This window comes from Canis aureus, chromosome 15, assembly GCF_053574225.1.
Source record: "Canis aureus isolate CA01 chromosome 15, VMU_Caureus_v.1.0, whole genome shotgun sequence".
In the NCBI taxonomy this organism is placed as follows: domain Eukaryota; kingdom Metazoa; phylum Chordata; class Mammalia; order Carnivora; family Canidae; genus Canis; species Canis aureus.
Genome location: NC_135625.1, coordinates 54,965,212 through 54,979,052, shown reverse-complemented (window position 1 = coordinate 54,979,052; position 13,841 = coordinate 54,965,212).

Genomic DNA, 13,841 nt, shown 5'->3' with positions numbered 1-13,841 from the left:
TGCTGCTCTCAGAATGTCAGGCAAAGCCATGGGCAAGGGAAAGGCTTCATACTGAAAACAAAATTTATTTATTTATATATTTAAGATTTTATTTATTCATTTAAGAGAGAGAGCAAGAGAGAGCATGCACAAGTGAGGTGAGGGGCAGAATGGAGAAACAAACTCCCTAATGAGCAGGGAGGCCGATGGGAGGGTGGATCCCAGGACCCTGAGATCATGACCTTAGCCAAAGGCAGATGCCTAACCAACTGAGCCACCCAGGCACTCCCTGAAAACAAAATTTAAATGAAAATCTACTTGGTGAATACTGGAATACCCCCAGTCTCCTTGCTCTCCACAAACAGTCAGGTCTGAACTCTGCATAAAGGAAATTGGTGGATTCCACTCCAGGGAGACTGGCATGCCCATGGAAAAAAGAACCAAAGGCACAGAGACTGAGAGACCCCTGAAATACCTGGCTCATTGCCCAAGGCTCTTTAGTGAACTTATGCACAGGAACTCCCACTGGGCTGTTTAGCACCTCACTCTTAAATATGAACATCAAGTTAAGGAGAGGCTCTGAAAGGGAGACTTGAACAACAGAAAAAGGAACTCAGGAAAAAGAGGTAAGGTGAGAAACAGAAGAAAACTTCAAGAAAACTAATGACTATTCTCAGAGAGGTAAGAGAAGATACTGGAGCCAACACAAAAGAGAAAGATGCTTTAAAAAGGCACTTGCAGAGAAGAAACAAAACAAAACAAAACAAAACAAAAAAGTCTTGTAAATGAGAAGTACTACGGTGGAAAGTTATAAAGATTCAATTTAAGAAATAGAAGAAAAGGTTAAAAAAAAATCTTCCAGGGACACCTGGCTGACTCAGCTGGTTAAGCATCTGACTTCAGCTTGGGTCATGATCTCAGGGCCCTGGGATGGAGCCCCACATCGTGCTCCCTGCTCAGTGAGGAGTCTGCTTCTCCCTCCTCCCCTCACCCACTTGCACTCTCTCTCCTCTCTCTCAAATAAATAAATAAAATCTTAAAATTCTTCTAGAAAATTAGAAGAAAAAGACAAGACAAAAAAAAGGAGAGAATGTAACATCAGAGAATCAATCAAAAACCCAAGATCTGAGTGTTCCAGAAAAAGAGGAAAGAGAAAACTGTGAGGAGGAAATTATCAAAGAAATAAAACATTTAAATTTCCCAAAACTAAAGGACACAAGTTTCCAAATTCAAAGGGCCCACTGGGCATCTAGTACAATGAATGAAGATATATTTAATTCTGAAGTTATCAAGCTCTTGAGGTTATACCCTCCACCCAAAGGGGGAAAAGTGTTGAAATTAGAAACCAAGGGGGAAAAGGTTGAAATTAGAAACCAAGACAGAAGATCAGAAAATAGAGTACAAACCCATGACAGAAGTGAAGGGTGGTCCCATGATGACGGTGAAAGAAAATTCTAGGACAACAGCTGGTCAAGAAAGCAACCAGTAGAGACTGGAGCAGAGGGCTGTAGGAAGGATGGTTTCAGGAAAGTCAGGTAGACAGATTACCTAATATTTTCTCTGGGAAAACATTTGTGATAGGTATACAGAAAATAAATAAATGTGAAATTGAGGTCATTATAATTTCAGGAAAAACAAGATGTTTGTATGAGAAAGGAAAAGTGATCATTTTACACTACAGTGTTCAACTGTGAGAAAAACTTACACAGTCATATTAATGTAAATACAACATATTGATTTCACCAAAACAATGATGTAATTAGATTCAGAGGATAACGAGCAAGAACATGTTAGTAGGATGATAGTGGATAAGAGCGCTAAGCTTTCATTTTGTTTAGCAGGAAATCAAGAGTTAATGTCTACTATTGCAATTTTAATAAACAGTAGATTTAGCATTATTATTTAGGGGTATAAAAACAAATACCACCTTCCCCCCTCTAAAAAAAAAAGCATTTCATTCATTCAATGAGCAAGTATTTATTGAGTGTCTACCACATGCCAGGGCCTGTTCAAGGCATTGTGAACAAAGCACATTTTGATGGAGGGAGACAGATAAACACACTAACTAATAAATATATTAATGTCAGGCAGTAGAAAGTGCTATAAAGAAATTATAAAGGAGTAGAAAAAATCAGGGAAGTCCTCTATAAAGAAGTTTTCAATGGGGAGCTGAATAAAATGAAGGAGCAAGCAGTGGAATGATGATATGAGAAAACAGCAAGAATATAGCAGGTGCATCTCTCTCTCTGTCTCTCATGAATGAATAAATAAAAAATATTTTTTAAAAAATGGGGGGGGGGGATCCCTGGATGGCTCAGGAGTTTAGTGTCTGCCTTTGGCCCAGGGCGTGATCCTGGAGACCCAGGATCAAGTCCCACATCAGGCTCCCTACATGGAGCCTGCTTCTCCCTCTGCCTGTGTCTGCCTCTCTCTCTCTCTCTCTCTGTCTTTCATGAATGAATAAATAAAAAATCTTAAAAAAAAAAAGAATATAGCAGGTGCATACTAAAGGATAAGAAAGATCACAGAGGGGATCCCTGGGTGGCGCAGTGGTTTAGCCCCTGCCTTTGGCCTAGGGCGTGATCCTGGAGACTCAGGATCGAATCCCACGTCAGGCTCCCGGTGCATGGAGCCTGCTTCTCCCTCTGCCTGTCTCTGCCTCTCCCTCTCTCTCTCTGTGACTCATAAATAAATAAAAATTAAAAAAAAAAAAAAAAGAAATAAAGATCACAGAGTAATTGGGGAAGAGTGATGGCTCCCAGCAGATCTGATCACTTAGAGCCTTCAAGCCATGGTAAGGACTTTGGGTTTGGTTCTAAATGACATGGAATGTCACTGGGAGGTGTTGAGCAGAAAAGAAAAAAAAATCACTCTGGCTGTCCTGTGTGGAAAAAGCAGTGAGACTACAAGCGTAGAAGCTGTGGGAAAATGTAGCCTCCTTACAGGCAGGAACTGCTGGCCTGGACCAGGGCAGGTGTGGTCAGGGGACTGCGAGAAAGTACTGAATTTTGGATATGTCCAGACTCAGTGCTGGTTTGGATGAGGGATGAGAGAGAAAGGGAGAAATCAAGGATGTCTCCTTTTATGGGCCGAATCGCTGAGTGAGTGGTGGTGTTATTTAATGAAATGGAGACCACTGCAGGAAGCGTCCATTTGCAAGGAGGTGTGAGAATCACGTTAGACATAATTGAGGCATATTAAGATGACCAAACACAGCTAAGTGGGAGTGCAAGTAGATTGCGTGATACACAAATCTGACGTTCAGGGGAGAGGATGAGGCTTGAAGTATACATTGGAGAGTCATCCATTTATAGGTCATGTTTTAAACTAGAACCAAGTTACCTGGAAGATTGCAAACAGTGAAGAGCAGGTTGTAGAACGTGACACCCAACATTTAAAGCCTAGAAAGGGAGACTGAGAAAAAAATTAAGAGCCACTGCTTGGGGAGGCAGGGGTCAGTTAGAAGAATGGGCAGGATGGATGGTTACTACTTTTTGTTAAAAGCCACATAGTATTATTTGACCCTAAAAGTAAGGTGGGGGCACCTGGTGGCTCAGTCAGTGATGTGTCTGACTTTGGCTCAGGTCATGATCTCAGGGTCCTGGGATGGAGCCCTGCATTTGGAACTGGGATCATTGGGGAGTCTACTTCTCCTTCTCCCTCTGGCCCTACACCCACTTGTGCTTGCTCTCTCTCTCTCTTTCTCTCAAATGAATAAAATCTTTTTAAAAAATAAAAAATAAGTGTAGTTCGTGATAGATTGGATTATTGTAGCCAATTAATCACTTCCTCTTTTAATGGGATTAAACACTCGTCTTCTTTGCAATGCTCCCTGTAGGAGAACTTGGCCTGTGATTTGCTTTGAATGATGGGATGTACCAGAAGTGATGATGAGCCTGTTCAGAGTGGAGGCTTTTTTCCCCCCCTCAGAGTGGAAGCTTTATGAGGCATCACATGTTGTGTTTTCACCCCTGAGTGTCTGCCCTTTGACAACAAGCCCCACGGAGTGGGTTAAATGGTGCTCCACTCCCCACTCCCCACCATTCATCCAGAACCTGTCAATGAGATCTTGTTTGGAAATGAGGGTCTTTGAAGATGTAATTCAGTTAAGGATCTCAAGATGAGACTATACTGGATTATTTAGGTGGGACCTAAATCCAGTGGCGCATATCCTTGTAAGAAAAAAGTAGAGGGAGATTCGAGACACAGAGGACACAGAGTAGATGGGATGTGAGGACAGAGGCAGAGACTGGAGTAATGCAGCTACAAACCAAGGAATGCTAAGGTTTGCCAGTGACCACCAGAAGCTAGGACAGAGGCACAGAACAGATTCTTCCCCAGAGCCGCCAGAAAAAGCCAGCAACCCTGTCAACACATTGATTTTGGACTCCTGGCCTCCAGAAGAATGGGATAATACATTTCCGTTGTGTTAAGCCACCCTGTTTGTGGTAATTTGTTACAGCAGCACAGGAAAACAATATACCCCAGATCGTGTCTGCTCTTCAGCTTGAGATCCAGAATGAGGAGACACGGGGAAGTGCGCTGGGCCATTGAGCTCAGCCGGGACCAGCAGAGTTGCTACTTACCCAAGCTTTAGACAAAAGGCATAAGAAATAAATGTTTGTTGTAAGTCATTGAGACTTTGTAGCAGTTTTTCCAAGAAAAATATGAATAATATTTGCATATATTGACTGAGAATTAAACTAAAGAAATTAAGGTAACTAAAGAAAGTTTGATTATTATAAGATGTAAAAACTTCTATTCAACAAAAGTCACCATATACAAAGTGAAAAGATGATCGATCCCAGAGAAGATGTGCAGTGTATAAGGATTAGAATCTAGAATATCAGGGCACCTGTGAGGTTCAGTCAGTTAAGCCTCTGCCTTGGCTCAGGTCATGATCTCAGGGTCCTGGGCTCAAGCCCCACTTCGGGCTTCCTGCTCAGTGGGGAGTCTGCTTCTCCCTCTCCCACTAGCTTGTGCCCTTGCTTGCTCTCTCTCACTCAAATAAATAAATAAAATCTTTTAAAAAAATAAAACAAAGTCTAGAATATCAAAGAATGCCTATAAATCAACTGAGGGGAAGAGAGGGAGAGAGAGAGAGAACACAATAAAAAATGGGAATAGGATCTATCATCCACAGAAGAGAAAACACAAAGGCCAAAATCCTTGAAATGATGATGTTCAACCATTTAAGTAATCAGGAAAATGAAAGTTAAGATATTGACACCAGCTCACAGCCAACAAATTGGTAAAGAAAAGAATATTTAATCTTATAAAACTAAATGATGTTGGTAATGTGCAGAAAGAAATTCCTACGCGTTTGGGATCAGCAAGCAAATTGGCACATTCACTTTGTAGAGTGATGTGGCAGTGATGTTTAGCATATGGCTTCTTTGTCCAACAATCTCACTTTTAGGTGTATCCTCTTGGGAAAATCACATTCTTTAACAAGGAGACATGTGAAAGGCAGCTCATCAGAGTATTAGCTGCCAGTGCAGTACCACAAAAATGCCACTAGCAATCAGCAGGAGACAGGGTACATGAACTATGGTAGAGGATGGAAAACTAGGAGTAGCTAAAACGAATGAATTAGATGTACTTAGGTCTCAAAAACATATTGTGTGGGGGGAAAAGCAAGTGGCCGCAGAAATGATTGCATTCATACAAATTATTTATGGCTGCAGGTATAACAGTAGGCTAGAACCACTCCAAATTCAACATAGTTGCCCATAAGAACATAGAATGACACTGGTCACAAAATCAAGGAACTTGGAATTTATCTGCAGTGTGTAAAAGAAGACCTCGAGTAATGATGACATAATTATTACATGTGTTGATTCTGCAGATATGTACACAGTTTGTATATTATCTATCCTTAGACTTTTCTTTCTCTTTTTTCTTTTTTTTTAAGAAACTGCTGTATAAATGAGAATTCTCTCCCATGGCACTACCATCTGGTTACCCATGTGACACTGGGGAAGGCTACTGCTCTTTTTGTCCCCAGGGCAGTGGTGTCCCTCAGTCAGGACCAGTCTGACTAGCCCTGAACGTGATGTTCTCAAGTTAATCACAACTTTGTATTAAGGCTTTGACATAGCAGAACCCGTAGTTACTCTTGAAGGGCTAAAACCCTAAGCCATAGCCTAATTTAGCACGTTAATGCCAACTGTCTTATGAATAGGGTTCGGATAAAATGATGGCCAGCTCTGATCCATTTTAATGGGCACAAAGGGAGGGAGGAGGGGCTGGTCTCTTGGGATGCCAGGTGGAAGAAGAAGGGCATTGGTTGTCTGAGATAAGAGTGAAGATCTGACGAAATGGAAAGAGGGTGTGTGATCCAGGAAGACCCAGTGTGGATGAGACAAGCATAACCTTCTCCCACTTCTGCTGAACAGGACTGGCCAATTCCTCCAGTCTCCCTAATGAGATCACTGTCTCCCTATTTCTTGAGCTAGGGAAGATAACTGGATGTCTCTATGGTTTCTGCTCTACCCTCAGAGAAAGTAAGATGGTTCCATCCATGAGAAATCCCTCTTGGTCTCCAGTGGGTATGAGTCACTCAGAGCCATAACTGGATTTTTCTCAGACAGTTACGTTCATTCATTCGCTTGTTAGTTCATTCATTCAATCAACCTCCTAACATGCATTACCTGCAAAGCTTACTGTTAGGCTCTGTGCCTTTTACAATCTTGTAAAAACATCACACGTGACTTTAAAGAACTGCCATTGTAAAGGGGAAGTGCAGGAATGTGCACAAGATGGACTCCCAAATGGCAAGTGCTAGGAGAGACCCCCTTGCTCTGCATGTGTTTACCCAGCTGTGTGTGTTTCCTCTTCCTGTCTCATGCTTAATGAAGGCTGTCTAATCCAACCAAGACCATGTGGTGAGACCTGGTGTCCCCTCCCAACCAGAAAGCATATCCTTCTCTCATTTCAGGGGGAAAAAAAGCCAATCTCATAATTGGCTTTGCATTGCAGACATACTTGCGAGGGGTGCAAATAAGAAAACATTTAAAATATTTGATCTATTTTGGGTGAGGTTTTGTAGCTTTGGCCCAGCGGAATGTCATCTGAGAGGCAGTGATTTCTTCCAGGGGGGTGGGGGGAGCGGATATTTTTAAGATCCAAAAAGAGAGAGAGAAACAAAGAAAACATATTTTCAGAGATAGCTGAGTCTAGTAATACACAGGGAAAGATGGCTGTTTGGAACAAGCAAACTAACTGTGTAACACATGCATCCGAGCACTCATCAAGCTCTGCTAGAGGTTTGCTCTCTTTGTCTCACAGAGAGAGGGCACATGAGACCTGAGCCCCCTCTGCAGCGCCCCCTCACCAGGCTCCTCTGAGTCTTCAACCTGTGTCACTCAGCTTCATCCCACGTCATGCTCCCTTGTGCCCTCTTCACATCGCTCCCTGCCCTCTGTCTATAAACACGCCCAGTGCTCGGGGGAAATCACCTCTAATGCACTAGTTTCTTCTAGCTTCACTGTGTTTTCTTTCAGTGTCAAATTTCTCCAAATGATGAGTTTACGATGCAGCCCCCACCACTCCAGCTTCTTCCATGACCTCACTTCTTGGACCCCAAACATCTTGACTTCAGCCCCCTCCCTCTTTTGGAGGTTCTGCCTGTGACTTCTCAGCAGCTAGATCCATTTGCAGTCCTCCCTGGCATTCCTTACCTCCTCTGGGTTCTGCCTTTATCTTTGGTAGCTCCTGCCACTGGTGACTGGCCTGTTGTCTTAGTTCTCTGGCCTGTTTGGGTCTTCCTCTTGCTCTTTCCCCTCAGTGTGGACATCCACCAGTGCTCAGGCCTGATCTCTCTCTTAGAGAAAAATAGCCCCTAATCCACCAGGTAGATGTAGGAATTAAATGAGATAAGATGTCAGTGGAGTTGCTTTGTGAACTAACTGCTCGTTTAGGGATGGAACAAACTTTTACAAAGCACCTTCGCCATCCTGAAGCTTTTCCCAGTCTTAGGCATACAGTGACATCGTATAAGACACTGTAGCTCCCTTCCTGTAAAAGGTCCTTGCCTCTTGCTGGTACTCACATAAATGCAGTGAAGTGGGGCAGGTGTTGTCATAAAATCCTATACAGAGAAGGTTACACTAGGCAACCGAGGAGGGAGAGATCATTTTTGTCTTAATGGGGTTTAAAAAAAAAATCTCATTTGTTCTCATCTCTACAATAGTGACCTCTTCTGATATGAAAAATAAAAAAATATATTTATCCCTGACCTCTTGCTTTCATCATGAATTCCTTTGCTTGGAAATCTTCAGTATCATCCTATTACCAAAAGGATGAAGTCAAAACTTGGCTTAGTATTTTATCAGTATCTACAATCCCCCCTCTCCTTGCCTCTGTTAGATTCTCAACACAAACTCACTCCCCCTCCCTGTCCCACTGTCATCCAGGGGCATACCTTCTGCCCACCCTGACCTCAGTCATGGGCTTCTATACCTTCACAATGATCTAGGCCTTTCCATTCACTTGGCACCAGCTCCACATACACCTAAATGCCATCCCAAAAATCTCAGCCTTCATTCAATAACCCTTCTTGGACTACATACAGAATCTGCTGTCAGACCCATTCATTTCCTTTTTATCAATTACTGACTTGAATTATTTGATTTGATATATATATATATATATATATATTCCAGATTGGTTAGTGGTTAATTGTTTAATTAATAGTTAATTAATAATTAACAAATATTTCTTGAGTGCCAGCAATGTGTCGTCAATTCTATTTGGTCCAACTGACATAGTGGTAAACAAGACAGACAGAACTTTGAGAAATAGAGGCCATATCTTAAAATTATGGGCCAAATATTATGCCCATTTATCCTGTTCTTTCTCTTAACACTGCCTTCTTGGGCCAGAATTTAAAAATACGAACAAATAAAATATTAAGATGCTTTGACAAAAACTATTTATGTTCAACTGTATACAAACTCAGTACTAAAACTGAGAATTCAAGTCAGTGCTTGGGGAATGGTGAGTGTAGATTTGGGTCTGGTCCAGGAACCCTGGAATCTTGTTGCTGTTACCCTAATTAAGAGGTGCAGGTGGCTGGGGGAGGGGAAGGACTACAGCCCTCCCACGTTCCTATGAATACCAGGCATACCTCAAACAGAACTACCCATGTATGGACTTTTGGGGACACTTGGTTCATATGATTGCTTTGGGAGGCGGGGTAGTAGTAGCCATAACAAAAACAATGAACAAATGAGTATGGCCTGAGTTGAGGTAGAAATTAGAGTGCCAACTTATTAACTTGAAGTGGGATATATATCCTCAGGCAAAAAAAAACTAAGTCTGCCATTTGAACCAAAACTCCTGTCCAGTAGGCAGCTCCCCTTAAGACACGATAGGAGGTTTTAGAGAGAAGTTCTGACCCAAAACCCAAGAAGCTGACCAATTTGGAGGGATGCCCGTGGTGGCTGATAAACTGACTTTCTTCAGGAATATTTGTGTCTGGAGAATTAGACCCCAGTTCTAGGAGAACTGCTCCTAAATCAGTTCTGGAGGAACCCTGGCATATTCTCCTTCTTAAAACTCTAAAGCATCAGGTTTCTCTTCACCTGTCAGGACATCTACATTGCCTTCTTTCAGGTTATAGATCTTGTTTATATATTATTTTAACCAGATACCTCCTGGTATTCTATATGAATCCACATCCTTAGAAATTATCTCCTTAGGAGGATCACCTCTGGGCACCTGAGTGGCTCAGTCAGCTAAGCATATGCCTTTGGCTCAGGTCACGATCTCAGGGGTAGAGCCTCACGTAGGGATCCCGGCTCAGTGGAGAGTCTGCTTCGCCCTCTGCCTCTCCCCCAGGGCTCGTGTGTTCTCTCTCTCTCTCTCTCTGTAATAAATAAATAAAATCTTTTAAAATAAGAAAGATCACCTCTGTATCTCTTAATCACTCTGTTAAATGGATAACTTCTGGGAAGTTTTCATTTAAATTGAGTATTCATGGTATGTCTCTCTCTGTGTGTGTATATCTAAGCAAATACTCAACTCTGTATCCCAGAACCTGGTATAGTGCCTAACACAAAATGTTATGGAATGAGTAAAGGAATTTTTGAGAATTTCGATTTCCTGATAGCATCCCCAAATTTGGGGATTCTTCTTACTTTGGAAACTTAAATTAGCTAGGAGATAAGGAAACCGATGCGATAGATTGGTCAAGTTCAAGGAAACTGATTGGGCTACATCTTCCAGGTGCTAGGGGCTAAATAAAGCCTTAGAGCAGATGTATTTAGGGTCATGTGCTCTACCTCTACCAGGCTAGAGAATTAAGGAGAGAGGAGTATGCCCGGGAGAGCACCTGGTCACTCCTTTCTTCAACTTCCTTTTCCTTTTTCTGGCTGGTGGGCTTTGGACTAGTCTTTCTTCCTCAACGGAGCCATAAGATTCAAGATTCAATTGTAGATCAATTGTAGTGTAGCCAGGCCAAATGAAATGATCCTTTGCCTGACCCTGAATTCTGTACGTATTACTTTCCTGGGGAAACTCACAGAGAAGGGTGTCTGATGGTGCGGATTCATTGTGGGTGTTCACAGGCTCTGCAAAATACCATCCATTTAAGTCAGTTCATAAACTGCAGAGACCTGGTTGTGGATATTTCAGAAGTAAGAATAAATAACAAACTAAACATATAAATAATGATATCTATCTATACATATAATTTATGTCTTCATTTCATACAGTATTAATATATTTAATACACCTATTATGTGTTAATACATTTAATGCCTTAATTATAAAGTCATTATTTAAGGCATTAAATAATTTATAAAATAAATCATTTTATTTATTATTATGTATTTGTTTATTTAGCACTCTTTTCCAAGTAACTATGTCACCCCCATTATCACCACTTTCCCCTCACACACCCCCATATGGCTGACAAATTATAATATTCACTTATTGGGAGTGAGACAGGTTAAGAACCTGCCTTCAGAACACAGAAAGAATACAGATTACAGGTAAAGCAACTTTTATACATCACTTAAGTTCTGTGAGTTTTCATTTTCTCATTTGTAAAACAGTGTCCTTGAGGAGCTGATGTGAAGATCAAATAGATTAATAAATGTGAACATGCTTTATAAACTGTTAAGAGGTACTTAGCCTTGAGTGATTATCAATATAGGATGAAGATTAAAACCCCAGTGGCCTCCTGACTACCAGCTTCATTTTTCTTTAACTTTAAATTAATCTGCTGTAAATTATCTTTCTATGAGATCTTGACTCTTGCTGGATTATGAAACAGTGATCTCACCAGCCACAAACTTTGTCTGATACTTGTCATTCCAAAGAAATTGGTAAAATTCCACTGTGTGCAGAGAGGAAAACACTAAAGTCTTTCTTAAATGTTGGCAGAAGATATCTTTTGGAAAACTGGGCTGGGGCAAGCAGTGCAGGTGGGGAGAAGTGAAAACAAAACTTCTTGTTGTTTCCAGAGCATCCTCCTTTCTCATTCCTCCCCAACATAGGCAACCGTTCTGTCCTTTTCATTGTATTGCATGTCTTCTTCCCAAGTGTAGAGGTATCATTCTGTGTGCATGTATTTCCAGCCACATGAGCGTATGCCTTATCCACTGTCCCACAGGGATTTCTACACAACCCTTGATTTGGGGAACTTCCATGTGACATCAGTTTCATGTGTGTGAAAGGCCCTAGGACCAGAAGAGAAGGGGGCAGAAGAGGGTACTAAGCTGAGTGGCAGAGCCAACTTGATCGTGGAGGTTATTTTAAGTATATATTTCCAGGAAGAGAATGTTAAGCTCTGTGTGAACTTGGTTTTCTCACATGTCAACATGAGAATAGTAATAAAGGCAGTCTCCTTCCCAGCATCCCTTTGAGGAATAATAAATAAATGTGATAAGAAAGTGTTTCACAAAATAAAACAGACTTTGAAGTGAAAGAAGCAGTCAGCTAGATTTCCATGGGTAGCTAGAAACTGCTCCACATTTTAACTATTCTTATCAGCTGATGGGGTGGTAATCAGTAACCTCTCCACCTTCCATTCTTCTAACTGCACACACATACACACATGCACAATAGGTGCTATGGATTCCTTTTTAAACAGAGCAAACTTATGTGTTTATAGATATATTTGGACTCATCCCAAATGATCACTCCATTTAAAGTTTATGTGTACATTAATTTTTGCTTATTCCCTATGATTATTAATATAGTTATATAGTATAGATAATCAAATCAGCAAGGAAGTCATCCCAATTCCAAATTCAGATGATTAGACCAGAAGATCTCTAAAGCATTTTCAGTTCTAAGAATCTATATGTCAAGGACTTTTGACTTTGACTTTACATTATCTCATGCATGCTTTAAGAAAAAAAGAAAAGAAAAGAGTGGAGCGCCTGGGTGGCAAGTTGCTTAAGCATCCAACTTTGAGTTTTGCTCAGGTCATGCCTCAGGGTTGTGGGGTGGAGCCCCGTATTGGGCTCTATGCTTGCCATGAAGCCCACTTAAGATTCTCTCTCTCCCTCTTTCTCTGGCCCTCCCCACTTCTCTCTCTCTCTCTCTCTCTCTCTCCCTCTCTCTAAAGAAAAAAGAAAAAACAGAGCTGCACACCACAGTCTGAATAAGTCAGTATCACTCAAAAACACCAGCATGCACAATATACTCATGGGAAGTTTCTCGGTGGGTAAATGTACCCTATGCCTGTACACTGAACAGAATCTGTGCTGTAAGTTTGACTTCAGATGCAAACCATCTGTTGTCATCAAAATGCTCATGCAGAGTCAGTAGTACTAAGGCTTGTGTGAGTAGGAAGCTACCATTCTATATAGTCATTCTAAAGGAGTTTTTACCAAAGTCGAAAAAATAGTCACAAAGGATACAATTTGAACTCTTAAGAAAAGCTCTGATAACAACTTAGAGCTGGAAACTGCTAAAAGTCTCTGGGCTATTTTCACAAATAATCTTTGCAGTATGTGAAACGGGGTCTTCAAGGGACACAGAGCTACAGTCTATGTGTCCACAAGCCAGCAGATAGCAGGGTTGTCAGAGACAAGTGGCTCTGATTAGAAAAATATAGGCAGAGCCCGGGATGGAAGGAGGATAGCACTTTGTACCACACAACTCCAGAGTCCTTCACATTCTATTCTACATAGATAGTGCTACCTGGAGAGAAAGGAGAATAAAGCAAGTGTAGTTTTCATTCTTTGGTCCATGTGGAAAGCAAATATAGATAATAAGACTTATATATCAGGTTGCTTTTTTTTTTTAACGAGTAACCAAATAATTAAGTCTTGGGCTTTAATAAATCCCAAAGAAAAGAATTAAATTGACTTGGAGTTTTCTGGTTAAGAAAGCTAATGTCATATGTCATAAAGCAGTAAGAACAAAATAGCCATTCTGAATGAAGCACATCAGTAAAGTGCCTAGAAAAAAGAAAGCATAAAGGATGCTCTTAAAGTGAAGCTAGGTATGAGCTTCATTCCTCCTCCAAATATTTATTCAGTGCCTACTCTTTGTCAGACTGTGCTATCAGATGTATCCTGTTTTTAAGGTTCTAATGGCCCATGCAAAAGCTCTTGTATTTATAATATCTCAGCACTTTTGTTGCAATGATCAGTTCATTTAAAGTGAAAAGATCTATGAATTAATTTTTATTAGTTCACTATGTATGTGGTTAAATTAAGTTAAGAGTTTTCAAGTCAAGCATAATATTTAGGAAGAAATAAAACAAGTTGGTCATTTAAGTGGGCACCAGGATCCACCAGTTCTAACTATATGAGTTTCTAGATGGAACTCTTCAATGTGGAGCTTTATAAAGATGACAAACAAGCTGCTGTGATTGACTGAACTTCCTTTCAGAAGAACTC